This window comes from Enhydra lutris, unplaced genomic scaffold (genome assembly GCF_002288905.1).
Source record: "Enhydra lutris kenyoni isolate GAN:26980312 unplaced genomic scaffold, ASM228890v2 scaffoldscaffold52, whole genome shotgun sequence".
Lineage (NCBI taxonomy): Eukaryota > Metazoa > Chordata > Mammalia > Carnivora > Mustelidae > Enhydra > Enhydra lutris.
The window spans coordinates 9292589-9312576 of NW_019154136.1; positions in this window are offsets into that span (position 1 = coordinate 9292589).

Sequence of the window (19988 nt, forward strand, 5' to 3'; positions counted from 1 at the left end):
TTTATTAAGCCAACATGCAGTACAGAACTTCTGTTGACATTGGCATTCTTGACATTTTAAACCAATTATTTCTTTGCTGTGGGGGCCTGTCCTGTCTGTTGCCTAATATTTCCCATAGGCTCTGGATTTCCTTCTGGCTTTCTTCTCAGCATGGCAGAGGCAATGGGAGTGAAGTGATTTCACAGATATAATTGAAGTATACCTCATTGATTGACTTTGGGGTCATCAAAGGGGAGATATTCTTGGTGGGTCTGACCTAATCAGGAGAGACTGTTAAAAGAAGACCTCCAGACAAAGCTGCGAAAACCCCCTCCTCCAGCCACTCTTGCTGACTTTGAAGGAACATGTTGCCATGAATGCCCCAATCACAAGGAAAGAATTTCCCCCAACATGCTAAGGGAGCTAAAAATCAGATTCTCCCTCCATTGAGCCTCCAGATGAGAACACAGGTCAGCAGACATCCTGACCACAGCCTTCTGAGCAGAGGACTCAGTGAAGTTCCCAGATTCCCAACGCATGGAATGTGGGAGATAATCATGTGTGTTGATTGAAGCTGCTAAGTTGGTGGCTATTTGTTACACAGCAACAGATAACTGATACACTACCCACTACCACAGTCCCTTTACAAACACCTTCTCTTTAGACATCAGACTCCCCCAAGTCAACCCTTGCTAGACTAGTCATAGGACAAGGAATTCACGTGTACTCAATTTCAGAGGCTAAAACTCACGCTGGAATGACAGATAGCTTCATTAAGCATGGAAACGTCTATGCTACGTCAATGACAACAGAAAGTGTGCAGACCCTGCTGTTCTTCTAAAGCATTGGCTATGACCCTCACCCTAGAACAGTATGGTGGCCTTGGTTACCAAGACTTTGGTCATAGTTTCCCTCTTGGAGGAAAGGAGAGAACCATCAATAGCATGGATTTGGGTGTAATTTATCCATATGCATCATGAAGAGCTAACCAAGCAGCTGGTCACCCACACAGACTTCATGCCTCCAAAGTCTTCTGCATTTACCATTTTGTATTTTAAAAGATTTTATTTATTTATTTATTTATTTATTTATTTGAGACAGAGAGAGAGCACAAGCAAGGGGAGGAGCAGGCAGAGGGAGAGGGAGAAGCAGGCTCTCCACAGAGCAAGGAGCGGGATGTGGGGCTCAACCCCAGACACCGGGATCATGGCCTGAGCTGAAGGCAGACGCTTAACCCACTGAGCCACCCAGGTCCCCCACATTTAACATTTTCTGATAAACTCTCCTATAAAACTAAAGGTGAATGTGTAATATGGAAACCAGTATTTTTAAACACCACTGAAAACCATGAAAGCTAAAAATCCCTAAAGCATTTCTCATTCCCCGAGCAGCCTTAGTAAAGACTGGAAAGATCACGTAAACCGCTGTGAGACGTGGCAAGCCTGGGCGGCGTGGCCAGGGTTCCCAAATCCTACTTGTGTCTGCCAATTCATTTCCTGCAGTCAGAAGAGATTTGCCCCAGGGCTGCCCCTGGATTTGGAATACCCCCGACCTTCAGGACATGCATATACTGGTAGAGGGCCCTGGGTTTAGGTCAGAGCAAATTCAGGACAAACTAGCATGTTCTACAGATGCCCTGGGAGACCCACTGCTTCAGAGGCACTCCCATGGCCAAGGGTTAGAGCTTTCGATTTGAATTCCCTTCAAAGTCCAGCTTTATCCGGACCAACCAGAGGCATTTCAGAGGGCAGGCCTGGACTGAGTTCTGATTCGAATGGTTGAAATTCGGAAAGCAACACCTCTCTCACCCCACGGTCCACCCTAAAATAACGGGCCAATTGTTGCGGCACGCCCACTGAAGTCTAGCAGCGAGGGTTATCATGAAATATTAAGAAGAGAACTTTTATCTTAACCAGAAGGGCTAGAAGCAGTTATAATCCTACATGATGGACAGAGAGACTTTGGTTGAAAGGGTCTTTGAAAACCAGGGAACTCATGTAGCAGAATTTCCCTACAGTTGCCAGGAGAGATTAACGAACCCCTTTCCTTATTCCATATGTGTAAAATTTTAAAAGTACAACTTCCAGAGGTTTACAAACCCAAAGTACCAAATCAAAATAATAATAATAATAATAATAGTGAATTTGCTAGGTCAATGTGGGCAGACTCAGAAATTACCAGCACAAATTGCAATTGTGGGTAAAATTAAGTGTGACAAATCTCTGTAAACCAAAAAGGAATATATGCTAAAATTACTCACATTTACACAGTACCTGGCCTGCTAATATGTGTTTACTGTGCATTTTTTTTAAAGATTTTATTTATTTATTTGAGAGAGAGACAGTGAGAGAGAGCATGAGCGAGGAGAAGGTCAGAGAGAGAAGCAGACTCCCCGTGGAGCCGGGAGCCCGATGCGGGACTCGATCCCGGGACTCCAGGATCATGACCTGAGCCGTAGGCAGTCGTCCAACCAACTGAGCCACCCAGGCGTCCCATTACTGTGCATTGAATGTTAGCACTCGTGCACAGTGTCTGAGTTCAAAACCCACACCTGCAGAGCGTGAACTTAAATGGATCACCTTGCAACCCAGCTCGGTAAAATGATCCTACGACCAGACCTTAAAAATAAAAGCAGTGTTTTTATTTTCCAGACCCTGTGAGTGCGGCATGTTTTATCCTGAAGTTCTCATTCACACATGCATTTTCTTTGATTCAAGCACCCATCACCGGTAGCGTGTGTGTGACAACGGGGTATTAACAGACGCAGGGAGAGGTGCCCCTGTCCTCCATCCCTCTCGCTCACTCTGCTTTCCCACCAGCATTCACCATCGGTCAGACCATCCTCAAGCCCGAGACACAGAATCCCCAGATACGGTCCACACAGCTCAGCCTCCCAGGGCAGCGAGCAAAAAGAAGTATTTGGGGGCATCGCTGGAGAAGCAAACCGACCATTCAGTGCAGCGAGGAGACCTCACTACGGGCACCAGACAGCATCCACAGGACAACCCGCAGCTCCCCTCTGTGCTGGGAGACTACTCCCCACCATACGTCAGAACTCTTAGTTCAACCATGAGCATCATGGCAAGCACTGCGGCCCAGAGGCAGCCACACACCTACAGACACATCAGTTCAATCTTCACACTGGAACATGGCACCCCGAGGCTTTATTTTTTGGTGGATTTTCCTACGACACGGTAATTCATCACATGGACTTTGTGGGCACACTCTCGCCCTTGAGATCTTGGCACCCACAGCAAGGTCTTCTCCAACACAAGCACTCACCAAGGCCTGGAGTCACTCTTGCCTTTGGTACCACAGAATCAACCATCCGGGACCTTCTGGAGGGGTTTGCCACACCCTGAAGGAACGTGTCTTCTTGACACCTTCCCTTTCAAGTTGGAGCTCTGGTGCACATTTGAAGGTCTTGCATTTTTTCCCTACTTTGTCCTGCTGCAATTGTTTGCTAGAGTTCAAATGTTTGTTCCCTCCCAAGTTCATGTTGTAATTCTGACCGCTGGTGGGAAGGTATTTGGAGGTGGGGCCACTGGAAAGTGATCAGGTCCTGAGGGTGGAGTCCCCATAATGGGATTAGAGTCCTTGTAAAGGAGATCCCAAAAGAGCTCCACACCCCTTCTACCAAGTGTCAACACGATAAGAGAGCCTCCTACGAATCAGGCGGGAATTCTCATCAGACAACATGTCTATATCTATCCGTGCTTGATTCTGGACCCTTGCACTGCTGGCCTCGAGAACTGGGACGTCCAGCCTCGAGAACTTGGACTTCCAGCCTCGAGAACTTGGACTTGCAGCCTCAAGAACTTGGACTTCCAGCCTCAAGAACTTGGACTTGCAGCCTCGAGAACTTGGACTTCCAGCCTCAAGAACTTGGACTTCCAGCCTCAAGAACTTGGACTTGCAGCCTCGAGAACTTGGACTTCCAGCCTCAAGAACTTGGACTTCCAGCCTCAAGGTCTTAGAGTTTCAGCCTCAAGAACTTGGACTTCCAGCCTTGAGATCTTAGAGTTCCAGCCTCAAGAACTTGGACTTGTAGCTTCGAGAACTTGGACTGGCAGCCTCGAGATCTTGGACTTCCATCCTTGAGATCTTGGACTGGCAACCTTGAGAACTTGGACTGCCAGCCTTGAGATCTTGGACTTCCAGCCTCCAGAACTTGGACTTCTAGCCTCAAGAACTTGGATTTGCAGCCTCACGATCTTAGAATTCCAGCCTCAGAACTGTGAGAAATCAATGTCTGTTGTTTATAAGCCTCCCAGACTCTGGCATTTTGTGACAGCAGCCCAAATGGACTAAGACATTCTATAATAAAATATACATTTTTGTATGACTATCTGAAAGTTCTTCTAACAATGCTGGGCTTGGGTCTTCAAATCTGGTCATCTAACTCTAACTGGGAGAACCTCTGAACAACTGAAAACCAGGCAAATGAGTTACAACAGGTGAAGACTTAAACTGATATTTTCTAGATAGGTACTTGTTTCCCACCTAAACTATCTTTGTAGATAATTACAATAAGCAGAATAACAGAATGTTTAGCATTCATTCCTAATCACATAGCTATGCACATTTCTCTGTGGGTTTGGAAAATTGGAAATCTTTTTTTGTTTGTTTTGTTTTTTATTTTATTTATTTGAGAGAGGCTGACAGAGATAGCGACAGATATAGCGAAAGAGAACAGGAGTGGGGAGGAGAGGGGAAAGCAAACTCCTGCTGAGTAGGAAGCCCAAGGCAGGGCTCGATCCCAGGACCCCAAGATCATCCTGAGTCAAAGGCAGGTGCTTAACTGACTGAGCCCCCAAGGCATCTTGGGAAATTGGAATTCTCTTAGATCAGAACTCACTCCTCCCTGCTGGGCTTTAAGGTGACTGAGAGATAGGACTGTCTGAATTTCAGGGTTGGATTGATGCCCCATGATCATGGAGGCTAGACTGGATCAGTGTACCCATAGTTTGTGTTGTAACAGAGGTCCTGTTGCAAATCAAGAACCAACTCAAATACATCTCTGTGTCTATGTGGGTTCACACAGGGTTGAAGGCTGGGGGGCAAAATGTTCACCCATTCCAGGAAATTTGCAGTACAGTTGGATTTCTCTAGTTTCGTAGAAATCCAAAGAATTTGTGGTGGTGGGTATTGAGGAGGGGACGTATCACAGGGAGCACTGGGTGTGGTGCATAAACAATGAATCTTGCTACACTGAAAAAAATAAGATAAAATTAAGATGTTAAAAAAAAAAGAGTCTGTGATGTTTTCCAGAGTTGACCAAAGAACCTAACTGTGTAGATGTCATTAAACAACAAATTGCAGTACATACTCCACACATTCTGGTAAATCCTTGAAGGTTATATGTGTGACGGTAGGTTTTAATCCCACTCGGAGAATGTCATAATTATCGGTGATGATCTAAGCATCATTTTTCATCTTGGACATGGAAGAAAGACAAGAAAACAGATGCTGTCCTATGTGTGAATGTCTTTCCTATTTTGGGGCAAACAATTCACGACTTGCTCTGGGAAAATAGGAAAGAAGAAATGAGCCTATGCCAGAGGTTAACAGAATCGATGTAAATAACTATGCATTTTAGACCATTTCCTCCCAAATATTTTGAAGGCTCATTGAAATGATTTTCTGACACACACACACACACTTCTAGAAAAAAAAAATAATGTGCCCATCTGTGTTCCTGGAATCAAGACGACAAACAGCACATCTTTCTTGGAATATGTGAGTTGATGGCTTTGCCCTTCTGGGAGAAAAGAAGCATTTGTCCCACTTTGTCCAGGCCCCATAGCAATAGGACGCAAATGATCAAGCGTGGATTCACTTCCAAGGGTCAACCTGCCGCGTGCCATCAGAAACACGGCTCACACCTATGGCCGTGTCAATCAGGACATGGCGTTGAATGCGGAAGAGCTCCCGAGGATGTTGCTCTAGGCCAAGTGAGGACACGACGGGGAGAAAGACTGGTGGGTCCCAGAACTTATTAGCTCACTGCATCTGTAACCATCAAGTGCTTCAAACCGCACAAATAGAGTATCTCACTGCTCTTGAAGCCCTAAGTCTGAAATAGTGTGAAAGGGACAAAATTAGGTGCATACAGGAGAGCATGTTTTCTAGCAGCTCCAGGACAGAATGTGTTTCCTGGGTCTCTACAACTGCTAGAGGCTGTCCACCTGCCTCAGTGGGTAGTCACGTCACTCTGACCTCAGCTCCTGTGGGCATAGCTCCTTCTCTGACTCCAACCCCTTGTCTCCCTCTTGTAAGGATGCCTGTGATTACACGGACCCCACCAGCATAATCCAAGACAACCCACCCAACTGGAGGTTCTGAACTGAATCCCAGCTGCAAAATCCCCCCTTGGCATGCAAGCTCCCATATTCTCGGGCTCCAGGGCTTAGGGCATAGATATCTTTGGGGTCGGGAGAGGGGGTCATTATTTTATCTAGTGTACTCATCATTCTAATGGCAGTGTTCAAAGATTTCCTCAAATGGATTCTGGGGGGATGCTTCTGGTGTGTGCATAAAGAGTGTGACTTCTACCCAGAGCTCGATCTTGTGCCTCTAGGTTTTCTTTTGGGGGTTCCCAGACAGCTGTTATCCACACTGAAATCCGTTCGCTTTCCCTTTTGTGACTCTTGGCTTCTTGACCCCATGTGTTGATCAAATAAAGATGTCCTCTCTCCCACTAATCGTTTCTGGGTATGCACTTGCAAGTTCTATTTTCATTCGAGAACTCCCTTTTCACATACGACATCTTCAATTGCTGACATTTATAAGCAAGGCAGACTCCCCGTATCAGAAATGGGAGCCACATCCCTATTTCAGTCAGCTGTTTACCCCATAACCCAGCAACACCTTCTTACACAGGAGTTGCTCATTCATTCACTTACTCAACCCATAGGTATTAAACCCTGTTATGCATCAGGCACTCTTTTAGGTACTCAGAAATCGGCAAATAAGTAAGTGGATTCATTGCTTAGTAGTCTTATAAAACTGATTACTGTGGGTTGCCTGGGTGGCTCGGTCAGTTACACATCTGACTTCTGATCTTGGCTCAGATCTCGATCTCAGGGCCATGATTTCAAGCCCCACATTGGGTTCCATATTGGATGTGAAGCTCACTTAAAAAAAAAAAAAAAATGATAGGGGAACCTGGGTGGCTCAGTCTGTTAAGTGCCTGACTTCAGCTCAGGTCATGATCTCGAGGGTCCCGGGATGGAGCCCTGTGTTGGGCTCCCCCGTTCCTGGTCACCCTTTCTCCCTCAACCAAATAAATAAAAATCTTTAAAATAATTTTAAAAAAATGGGCTCCTAGCATAGAACCTTCTTGGCTTCATTTGGAAGACTATCTCTAGAAACTAGTTTGAAAAATGTTCTAACATGACAAATATGGAAAACAACAATTTACGCCATTAGGAAAACTTTACATGGTCTATGTAAATTGCTGCGTGCAGAGCCCTTCATTGGGAACACCAAATATCATTGTCATGTCATCAGGGCTGTGTCAGAAGAGTGGTCTTCCGAGAGCCATGCCCACTTCTCCTACCAGCAAGCCGTAACTTCCATCGTGGTATGGAATGTGCAGAATTCATTTATTTTTGTGATACTCTGAGATAACGGCAAAGCAAGGCCAATATGCCTTCTGCGTACAAGGTGTGTGTGTGTGTGTCTTCTTTTTTTTTTTTTTTTTTTTTTTTAAAGATTTTATTTATTTATTTGTCAGAGAGAGAGAGAGGGAGAGAGAGCAAGCACAGGCAGACAGAATGGCAGGCAGAGGCAGAGGGAGAAGCAGGCTCCCTGATGAGCAAGGAGCCCGATGTGGGACTCGATCCCAGGACGCTGGGATCATGACCTGAGCCGAAGGCAGCTGCTTAACCAACTGAGCCACCCAGGCGTCCCTGTGTGTGTCTTCTTAGTACAAACTGTGTGTGTGCTCTCGCATACTTCTTCTCCACTGTAAGAAACATATTTTTTCTCTTAGTGGCACTTGTATTCATTTCGTTTCTCAAGCGTTTAGGCAGTTGAAGTCTCACTGAGAATTGCATTCATGTTTGAATGGCCTATCCAAAACCTTCAGGAAGATGTGAGCAAACAAATTCCTGGTTGGCTTGCAGCACATTTACTGTACTTATAAAGGGTGTTGTTTTGTATCAGACGCTTAGGAGAGGTTCTTGAAAAAAAAAAATCGCTTCTCTATTTTAAACAGAAAATGAATTTTACATTGATTAGAACACAGACCTTTAATAAGTATCTCTAATAGACTTCATCGACTCTGCACGCCTGAGATAATAGAAGGATTAAATGCAAAGAAATTATACTCGAGACACATAAAATATAGAGAAACGGATTCCTTGATCTATTATTCCAAGCACGATTTCATTCCCTTTTCTTCCCCCTTCTTGTTTCATCATCTCATGATTTTGTGTTAGCAAAAGGCACAACCCCTATTCACAACAAGCAATCCCTCTCCTCCTAGGCCTTAATCAACGTGCTCACACAGATGTTCTGTGGGTTTTCTCAATATAGTGCATTCTTTTTTTCTCTTTTTTTAAGATTTTATTCGTTTATTTGAGACAGAGAAGGAGAGTGAGAGGGAAAAGCAGAATCTCCTCTCAGCAGGGAGTTCAGATGTGGGACGCTGGGATCATGACCTAAGCTGAACTTAGACTGAGTCACCCAGGCATCCCAACACAGTGCTTTCTTATTTCATTTCAGAAAGGCTCTGAATTCCCAACGTGGAAACAAGCCAGTAATGCTTCAGTCTGATAAACACAATGACAATGTACTTTCTCACTCTGCTTCTCCTTCTCCCTACCACCCCAGACTCTCCGAGGATGCTGGAAAATGTAGATTTCTACGGGCTGGACTTTAAAAAGCAGTGACAAGAAGTCAAAAGGTCTTGTTTTTCGTGAGTTGTCTTTAAACACCGATGGGCGGGGGTTTGAGATTATCCACGATTGAAGAGGACTTAAGGAGATTAGGAAAAAGGTACAGAGGGCCCCTGTAAGACGGAATGCTTACTTGTACCATCTCACTGTATGTCCCACCTCTGAAGGCTATCAGCAGAGAGGAGGAGTCCCTTGGATACCTACAAGCCTCGCCACTCCCTATGCCATATTAGACTCATGCTCAAGAAAAATCCAGCTCAGCATAAGATCGCTTGACTGATTTTGTTTGAGATCAACTATCGCTCTTGCTAGGATATGCCTTTGAATCCCTTCCTGCCGGGTTCACCATACAATGGAAATAATTCTCTGCCACCGTCATCCTGAGAACAAGGTCTCAGAGGGAGAAGACAGGCGCTCCCTCACGTGGGCCCAACTCACCCTTGCTTGGGAAGCAGACTGAATCCTGTATCTCGGATCTGAAGGGACATGCTGGGTACATCCCAAACATCTGCTCGTCTTGGGGCTTGCCTGCCCAGGAGTGACAGGTCGGGGAGCTGTGATAGGAATCTACGCCCCACCCTAGCCTAGCCTGGAACCCTCAAAAGGGCCGCGGATGGCCACAGGTGTAGCCTGCTCTTCTGTTTCTGCCTCGGTGTTCATTCTAAGCAACGTGCCTACTACTTTGACTCTCTTGGCCATGGTGACAGCAGCCCAGACTCATAACATGTGTGGAACCAGAGCTATTACATCCCGAATCCCACTTAAGAAATGCTAGCATGAGCTGGTGCAAGGCATCCAACGAGGAGAGGCAGGATACAGAGGATGGTAAGCTGAATTAGAATAATGCCTCTTTCCAGCCCAGAAAGTGATTAAGAAAATGTCTCTCCTGAAAGAGACAGAGATATGGACAGTGGACATCAATACAGCACGCTTGGGTCTGCAACTGAGATATTTACAAGGACGGGTGGGATTAATTTTTCTTGAGAAGGAGTAAAGAGAAGACACGGAGATCACTCCTCAGGTTGGTCTGGTTCAAGAATGGAAGGAAGCCATGTACAAAGCAAGAAATGGGATGACAGGAGAAAGAAACACGGAATTAACAGCGAGCACGGAAGACGAGTTCCTTAGTGAAGGATGTTTCAGAAATGATTCGTAATACACATCCTGCTTGAATTTTTCACATTTTCAAAAATAAAAAGGCCCAAGAAAAAGCCAGTAAAGAAACCTATTTAGAAGAAACATCATTCCCCAGATGGATGGGACGCTGGACCCTTTCTTTCTGAAGAAATACCACGTGGGACCTACAGAGCCAGGGTGCTGTGTGTCTTGAGAAGATAGTCTTGGGAAAGGAGGGTGAGGGGTTGGAGGGACTTCTGTAGTTAGAGCAGGCGGTGAGATCAGCCCATCTTCTCATGGGTGCTCGAGCTGGAGTCAGCATCCTCCTGCACACTGGGGAGGTCTCTCCCAGCCACGCTACAGCTCGGAGGGGATCCTCTTGAACAAAACATGGACAAGAGAACACCAATATGGCCCAAGTACGACTCCCATGCAGACCAGCATGACCGCATGGTCAGCCTACTGTCTCCCTTCCTGAGCATCACCAGCAGAAACTCCAACCCCAGAAGAAAGTTACTGGATGAACGTGGGCCTTGCTTTGTGAGGGCCACAGTAACAAAATACTGTCTTCTCACCGTGTCTTCACATGGTGCAAATATCCCGCCTGAGGCAGACTCACCCCATTAGAATCACTGCTATAAATTCTGAGGCTGGTAGGTCCCATCAAAGATGCTGATGTGACCTCTATGACATGGGAGCGTAAGTTGCCTACTACACGTCTCTGTGGAAATGAGAAGCCAACACACCTCGGATGTCCCTACTCCCTCAGGCCCTCTCCAGCTTCCTTTGTCCACAGATCCCCGGAGACATCTCCATGCCTTTGCCCCAGACTCAAACCCCCTCCCCACCATCTCTCTCTGGCCTGCTCCCATGCGTCCTCTAAGACCTGCTCAGGATGCAAGCCTCTGGGGAGACAATCCCTGCCTGGGCCCACGGATGTAAACGATGGAGACGCGCTGCGGAATGAACAAGGTAGCATCCCTTTCATGCTTCAAGCATAGCGAACTCCGTAGGCACGACGCAGGCTCAGTCCGCAAGTCTGGAAGTGAGCTGACACGGTCGTCCACAGGGTACTGGTTACGCCTTATCCTCGGGGGACGAGAGTGAATAAAAGTTTAACTTCACACTCGGTGCATTCAGGGGAGTATATCGGAGACCTCGCATGTCAGGAGAGGAGCTGGAAAATGCAGGGACAATCGCTGGAAGGATTTACTGGCCATGGGCTCCAAGCCAGGTGGTGGGCGTCCAGGAGCATCACACGAGAGTGTGAAGAAAGACCGGGAGCTTCCAGACAAGACCAGTGGAGGCCACTTGTCTACCCCACAATTGGACAGAAGTTCAAGAAACACTCCAGAGAGTGGACAAGAGGCCATGAAAATGCAAGGTCTTGATCCAAAAGGCTGTTGAGAGAAGCCAAGAGAATGTAGGAAGGAGCTCTGGGTCTGCCTTGAGAAGACAGCTTGCATTATCGAGGGAGGACACGATGATCTGGAGAGGGTCCAGCGAGCTCACGTGGGGACATCTATGCGGTCCCATCGTACAGCGATGGGCCCAGGCCATGAGGTTCATGCTAGCTGCGAGTCTGCTGCATACAGACCCTCCAACTAAGAGAGCCCATGTGTCCACGCGTCTGGACTGGAGGCAGACCCATCCCCTGGCGTGCTCTCCCATCAGCTGTTGGCCGGATGCTGGAGGAGCCCAAGGGCCCCAAGCGGGAGGACGGGTCGGACACACAGACAGGCCCACTCTGGGATGACAGGGGGACACACTGGGACCCTCAACACTATGCGTCTGCACTCCCCAAGGCGGGAGGGTTGGGAGGAGCTCCCTCCAACCACATTCCCGAACGCTTGTGTCCCGTCCGCGTAAGAACACACGGACTGTTTTGCTTAACCCAGCGAAGAGAGTTCAATCTGGAAATCACTGGGTAAGGTGGCCTGGTACTTGACAAGCCAGGAGGGGAGGCACGGATGATGGCCGTGGATGAGGCTTGCACCTTGGGGCCGGGCACAAAGCAAAAAGATGATGTCAGGCCACCTAGGAACGTGGAAGGAGGGGCTTCGGGTCCTGTGCTGGGACCTTCATGGGATGACCCTGCCTCGCTCATGTCTGAACCTCTGGCGGTCCAACGACGTGGGTCTAGAAGGTCCATGAAGATGATGTTGCCCAACGGCTTCTCCTTCTTCCGGCTCTGCTACATCTCTCCAGCATCCCTGAGGTGCGGACTCCACCAGGAAGCCAAGTGGTAAAGGCCAAAGTGTACAACCTCAGAGCACGTGAACTGCCTGTATTTTACTGTTTTTGCCCCGTAAGGATGCGCATTTCACTTGGCTCACACCATGACTCTCTGAGCACCGGCTCCAGCCTCCAGAGTGGATGGGTTGGTGGCTACAAACAAGCCAGGACCCTCCGACAAGTGGGTTCATGGCGTCCGACCCTGGACCCTGTGTGCCCTGGTCCAGCATCTCCGTAACAATTTGATTCTGAGGCACGTGATGCAGCTCCCGCCGTGCGGGGTAGGGCTTCCGCGGAACGGGCTGTGGACGATGCCTGCAGCCCCAGGCTCGCCCTGCGATGCCCCGGGAGAGGTCCCCGCTGCTGCGTCGGCCCAGGACGCCACGGGGAAGGGCTCCACGCGTGTGTGCACACAGATGACCATCTATGGAGACGACTCAGTGAGAGCATCTGTCCTTTCTAGAAGCCTCACGGAATGAGGATGGAGACGAAAGCACCAGCAAACGCCCTCCCTCGCCACACGCCACCTTCCCCGCGGAGGCTGCTGCGGTAGGGGGGCTCATGAAGTCTGCAGCACAGAGCGGCTTCTGCGGGCCCCGAGGGACACCTCCGCGGAGTGAGCTGGCACACGAGCTGCCTCTGGGAAGCCGTGAGAGGCTGCCGGCATCAGAAGGACCCAGAGTTCACCAAGCGAGGGCTCTGCCACGGGGCATTTCCAGAGGGGCCGGCAGTCCTTCCTGGGCTTCTGGGGGAAGTGGGAAAACCTTCAGGTACGCCAAACAATGCCCAAACCAAATTATCAAGTCGTCTTCTAGGCGAAGCAGGGATTTGGTGTCAGGACCGTGTTGGAGGAAAAGCTGAAGGCTGGGCATATACCGGCGGAATGCATTTGTTTTCCGTGGTTTTATAAAAAAAATACCTCGGTTCTCTTCTTCCTCCCTTCCTTCTGTCTCCTTCCCTGTTTGTCTCTCTTTCTGTTATTCTCTCTTTTAAGATTTTATCCTTAAACAGTCTCTACACCCAATGTGGGGCTTGAACTCCCCACCCCATGGTGTAGAGTCGCCGTGCTCTGACGTCCGAGCCAGCCAGGGGCCCCGCAAGCGTTCTCTGTAAATCTTTCTCTTTACCCACCCGGTGGCTTATACCTTGGGAATGTTAAGTCCCAGGTTCTACTCGGACACATACATTTTTTTTTTCCTGCCTCTGAGCAAAAAACCGATTCTATTGGCAGAAACCGTGCATTCTTTGTGGCCGTGGGCAAAATTACGAAGGCGTTTAAAGACAGGAGGTGGCCGGACGTGTCCACACATGTCAAGTTCTTCTGTACACGCCTGTCATCCCGCCCCTTTGGCAGGTCTACGCCCTCTTCCCCTTCAGGAACTCTCCAGCTTTGAACAGAGACCAGCGAGGGAGGCGAACCGTCCGTGCTCATCGAGGGGCAGACTGTGAATCAATGTGACTCTCCGGGGACCTTCTCCAAGCCCCACGTGGGAACGAGGGCTCTTCCTGAGCCACGGTGAGCGGGTTGGTGGGTGCCCATCCTAAGGTCCTGGCGGTTCTGAGGGTGGAGGGGCGCCCTACAAGACGGCGATGTCACATCCTCTACGCCCGTACACCCGTGTGCCTCCCCTGCTCCTGGGGCCTCCGTCTGAACTGACCCACTGTGCCGTTTCCCCGGGAATCCGCCCGGAGGACCAGAGTCCGCCCGGAGCTCTAAAGCCCCTCGTGCATTGTCTTTGAGGAAGAACGTGCCCACGCCCGTCTTCCTATTCCACTCACCCTCCGCAATCACTCGCCCCTTTAGAATATTAGAGTTGAAAATTGCTACTTATCCTAACTATAAATATGCAAAACTGCCTTATTTCAATAACTAGCTGGAGGCAGGGAATCCGTGATTGCATGGAAAATACACATATATTAATGCATAAAGCTAATAGTCTACTTACAGCATTAAACCAAAATAGCTCTCCTTCCCCGCTGCTCCCGAAGCCGTGCCCACCGCACCCGGGGAGACGGCACAGGGGTCCCTTCGGAAGGAGGCCCCCGTCCCTAGAACAAAGCAGGCCTCGCTCAACCTTGGGTGGCACGGCACATGTGTTTACACGTACTTTACACGTAGCCACATCGACGCTGTCCGAAATTCACGCTTAAGGAAAGAGCTTTCCATGTTCAAAAAGTGTTTCGTGACAAACCAAGAGCAAAAGATGCCGGCATTTTGCTGCCAACAGTCCATGGACAGGTGCACAGGTTAACAAGAAAAGACGGTTCTCAGCAGACGGCAGGGGGAGCTGAGGGGGAGGCAGGGAGGAAACGAAGTCAGAGAGTTGAGAGGTGGGGGTGCCGAGCCCCGGAAGCTTCAGACCCTGACAAGAGTGAAGGCAGGAGTGTAACGCCAGTGGAAGGCAGAGCAGAGCGCACAGAAACAGTTCCAGACAAACCTGCCCAGAGCCTGGGAACTCTGGCTCTCCGAGTGTCCCCACACAGCTCAGGTGGGGTTCAGTCCCTCCCACCTGGAAGAGAGCAGACGTCTCTTCCAGATGTAGGAGAACAGGACTCCGTCCTGCAGGACTGCAGAGGGCGATGCCCCACACCAGGGACAGAAGGAAATAAGGTCCAGAATCCTGGGAGGCACAGAGCCAGCCACGGAGGGGGCCCCCGGGAGCAGATGCATGGTGCCACTGGGAGCACAACTCTGTCATCCGGAGGCCTGACCCTGGGCTATGCCCGCCGCAGCTAGTTGAGTGGGGCAGGAAGTAAGGCAGGAAGGGAGAAAGAACGCCCTCCCGCCCCTCTCCCACCTCCCAGAAGCTTTGGAAGCCTCCTGGGAACCAGCTTGAGACAAGGCTGGGAGACCGGTTTTGAGGTGGGTGGAAGAGGTTTCCGACCTGGTCGGGAGTCTCATTCTGAATATTCTTTTAATTCTTAATTCTTTTAATTTTATTTATTTATTAGATAGACAGAGATGACACTTAGGCAGAGAGGCAGGCAGAGAGAGAGGAGGAAGCAGGCTCCTCCTGCTGAGCAGAGAGCCCGATGCGGGGCTCGATCCCAGGACCCTGAGATCACGACCTGAGCCAAAGGCAGAGGCTTAACCCACGGAGCCACCCAGGCGCCCCTGATTCTGAATACTGATCTAAAACATAAAAGCAGAATTCAGTGTGTCGCCCAGAATCACGAATTGAGCATCTGAGATATCTCTCCTGCCCCCAGCACCAGTGCACGTGGAAGTTTTGACCAGAAGATGAGGCCACGAAGAAGACAATAACAGTTACTCCCCACCCCACCGCCGGGGAAATGCAGTGGAAAGTACTCCTACACGTTTTGCTCCTGGCCCTGAGGGTCTGGCTACTGTAGCAAGCTTTCCTGTAGCTTCTGACGGTTCTTTTGTGATAGACCCAACGGGACTGACTCCAGAGCCAGAAACCAAGAACCGTAACATCGACCCAGTGCTCTGGCAAGGATTCTCTCCTCTGCCTGCCCTGTTCCTGGGAGTTTCCCACAAGCTGATCTCGAGGCAAATTCCTGTGCCAATCTTATACGAATGCTCAGTCCCCACAGCCTTAAGTCCGGTGGTACCCACGTGTGATGGTTGAGAGGCTGCAGAGACAGGGGCCTGCTGCTGAGCCCCGGTAGGCAAGAAGTCTGACCTATGCAGGGACAGTCCGGTCCTCCCAGGATGCCAGGCTGTGTCTGCAGGGTTGGCCCTGAGCACCCCACCTGTGCCTGTGTGCCCACCCGTAAACCAGGATTACTTTAGAAAGCCACGGCCTTCCTCTCCACCAATTGCGTGTGTATCCACACACGACACAACCCACGTGAAGAACCACGTATATGGCAGACAGCAATGATGATAATTCTCACCATTAAGATACGACGACCAAGATGCACACGATACTCTCAGAATTAATTAAGCAACGGGACTTCTTTCAGTGGCAAACGTGTTGGTTTCACGACGGTTCCCCAGCACAGACGTGGAATCTGGCCCTATCCCGGGGAACGTGTCCCCACTTCTGCATGGGAAACTCAGAAGACATGAGTAATATGCAGTACTTAGGGAACCTAGGGGCTATTTTGAAAGTCATTGCCAATTACAGATTTTGCAATGATACCGTGACACAGCCTTGCCTGCGAATAAATCTTTTATACCCAGTAAGTACTCGAGACATCCTGAGCCTGTCGACAGCTCTGTCCTTATCAGTACTGGATGTCAAGGTCATAAAATTCTAATCTAACACGCTTGTGCATTTCAGATATATTTACTTAGCAGCTCTGGAATAATTACTTGATGCAATAGCGATGTTTTACCCATTAGTTGGAAGGACTGGATTTCTCACGGCCTTAGCTACTTTTGTGACACGAGTGAAATGACTCCCTCTTTTCTCATGCACAACAGAGATCCAGGAGGCTACCCTACCCTACTTCTGAGAAATGTGAGAACTTAGCATATGAAAAACACAACGTCATTAACAGCCACATCCAAGAAGACCTCCTTAAGGAGAGAAAATATACGCAGACTCATGAGTATAAAAAAGAACTCAATCATTCCATTAAAATTAAGTTTCTGAGTTTCACTATTTGACACATATTTATTCCAATTAATTTCAATTAGGAAAAGCAAGTGTAAATGGCGGCGTAGACATAAAGTCACCAGGCAGCCTGTCTGAGATCATTAGATGCGATACTCATGCGTAACTATTAGCAGAACTACCAGACACTGAATCATTCCTTTCCACCATCAGCCATACTGGGGAGAAGTCATGTTGGAACAATCCTACCCATGAAGGATTGTAATCAATCTTGACATGCACATTTTTTTTTTTTTTGGTTGAGAAAATTAATAATGCATCAGAATTACAGAAACCAACAAAAGCTGTCTTCCTGCCATGTCTTTTATCTCATCTTGAGTGTGCTGCAAAAAGGAAGGGCGGAAGTTTCTGAGGCCAACCTTGGCAATGAAGAGTCAAGACACATTCCCAACAGGTCACCCGACCATGGCCCATGTATCTTAGAGCTGGAGATCTGTCATGGATGGTACAGAGGAACCAGTCACAGCAGCCGCATGAGCGGGTGGTCTCCGTTTCCCCGAGGGTTCCACGCCCGACGGCCACAGAAAGTCAGCAAAATGAAAGTAGACACGTAGAACCTTTTCCCAGGAAAACTTTTTGCAAGAACATGAAGCCCACGTAACAGATGGAAACGCAAGGCATGTGAGCCAATGAGGTCCAGATACAGGCAGGGGTGGCAGAGAGACGGGGTCCCTTAGCATCATTAGTGGTAAGAGAAACTCCCTTGTGAGTGTGTCTTACAGGACGTGAGTTATAGGGGGACGTATTTTTAAATACTTTTAAGATATTTTTGAATATTTTATTTGGATATTTTTATTTGAATATTTTTGAATATTTTTAAAAAGCCATTTCTCAGAGAGCAGAGGATTGGAAAAATCATTATGTGAGCACGGACGATGGGCCTTAGGAAAGCACATTACACTCGTTGCACGTTACGATTCCCAACTGTGACACCGCGACTGAACAACGCAGCGAGCCTTACAATGCGAATGCCACGGGGGCGAGAACATAGAGAGTCACGACTGAATTTCAAGATCGCTCCCTCGTGCAAGCTAGACCGATAAAAGGCCAATTAAAAATCGCTTGCTTTTAGGGGTATGTTATTGTCCAACCAATATTCATTTCAACTCGTATTTCTCTCTCTCGAGCTTGGCTTTATGGGTAATGGCTGGTGCTGTCTTCAGTGTGGGTTTCTGGGAGCTTTCCAAGGTACACATTAAGCCGCACAGAATGAAAAGCTCATTTCCGTGTGTTTCTCTTTCGAAACCGCTCTTTTGTTATCACAAAAACAAGGACAGCTGCGTTCTCCGCGGGGTTGATAAGCTGAACTGTCTCTTCATTTTCTTTATGGTATGATGAGACGGTGTCCATTTCTCTCTCTTTATTGAACAATGATCTCTGGAGGGGTCCACAGTTCAAAGGGTAGTGTAGGAGATGAGCCGAGGCAAAGTACCTGCAGAGACTCACTGAATCCAGCCGGACAGACATGTGCAAACCCAAGTAGACGAAGGAATAGTCCACCCATGAGTGATGGTACAAGTCAACGAGTTAACAGCTCCAAGGGAATGCACAACAATTAAATTAATGAACGACCACTACAACGAGAACCCAGGAGGCTCAAAGACCCGGCTGGGCCTATGGTCAAAACAGCCATTAAGGAGCTTCTTTCTCGGTTGAGAAGCTCTGCTTTGTTTTGGTGACCAGCAATGGGACGGCAGAAGAGGCAATGCCCAGTGGGGGCTGAGCCGTAGACCAGAGGACAGAGTGAGCCCGAGCTCTCGGTAAAGCCGATCTTGACTTCCCTGACCTCCCACAGCCTCACCCTAGGATACCACCTGCTAGATTCGAGGAGAACAGCTTTCAGAGTGTGAACCTTAGTCCCCTGGGAGTCTGGGAGCCATTTTTACAGGGTCCCTGGGAACACATCCGTCTTCCTAATAATACAGGAACGCCATGGGCTGTTTGCAGCGTGCAAACCGTTGCACTCAGGGAGCAAAAGCAGGGGTATGCGAAGTTGTGATCACCTTATGCCTGATTGAGGCAGTGGTCCCAAAGAGTGCTAACATCAACGTCACCATGCTCTTGAGGACAAGAATGCTGCTGTCACTTAAGAATGTTGTGAACCAACTGTAACAATAGTCATCTTCTCAAATACCTCGTGAATACATATCTTTTTAAGATTCTGCATGGTAGGGAGCCTGGGTGGCCCAGTCGATTAAGCCCCTGACTTCCGCTCGGGTCATGATCCCAGGGTCCTGGGATCGAGTCCCAACGTGGGCTCCCTCCTCAGTGGGAAGCCTGTTTCTCCCTCTCCCTCGGCGGCTCACACATTTTCTCTCTCTCTATTTGTCAAATAAATAAATAAAATCTTTAAAAAAGATATCCTGCATGATAAAGTGGGGGCTATACCCATAGCGTTGTTCTCCTGAATGAGGACATTTGGATGGTTGTCTCCACGGGAGAGGAAGAAGAGATGTCACCGTGTGAGCTTGTGATGTGACTCCGCCGCGACCACTTTTACGTGATACGATGGCTGGCAGATGACTGTGGTCCTTCAGACTCGGCTCGCTGGCAGGCGTTTTCTCAAAAATGAACAAAGCACGTCTGTCACTGAACGGCGAACAACTGAGAAGTCTTTGCTGCTAATAACCACATTCAAAATGTCTGGAAAAATCAGTATTTTAGAAATCTCGTCTCTGCCGCCGTACACTGGATGGCCTCCCCACACTCCCAAATGCGTTCCTAAAAAAAAAAACCTGTTTTTTTAATAAACTCGCTAATATATGTGAGGTTCCCATGTTGGATAATGAGATGTGTGAGGATCTGGAAGGCCCACAGAAGTAAGCAAACTGCTGTTTTGTGAAAGAACTAATGCATCATGTTACAAAATTGTGCATGCATAAAACGTGCACTTTAAGTGCAAGATAAAACAATGAATTTTAATGTTATAGAGAAGAAAATGCGTATGGATAGAGGTCCACAGGACACTTTTTAACCTCAAAGAAGCTACTGGTGCTCGGTTTTGCTGTCGTAGTAGAGAAAGACATCCACAGCTATTAATGTTCCTGTATATTTCCAACCACATCACTGTGGGAAGCCAGATTTCCTGAGGACACACCAACCGACACAACACATCTCGACAGACTGAGTGCGTTAGCAGCGATGAAAAGCTGGCTGTCCGTTGGTAAAA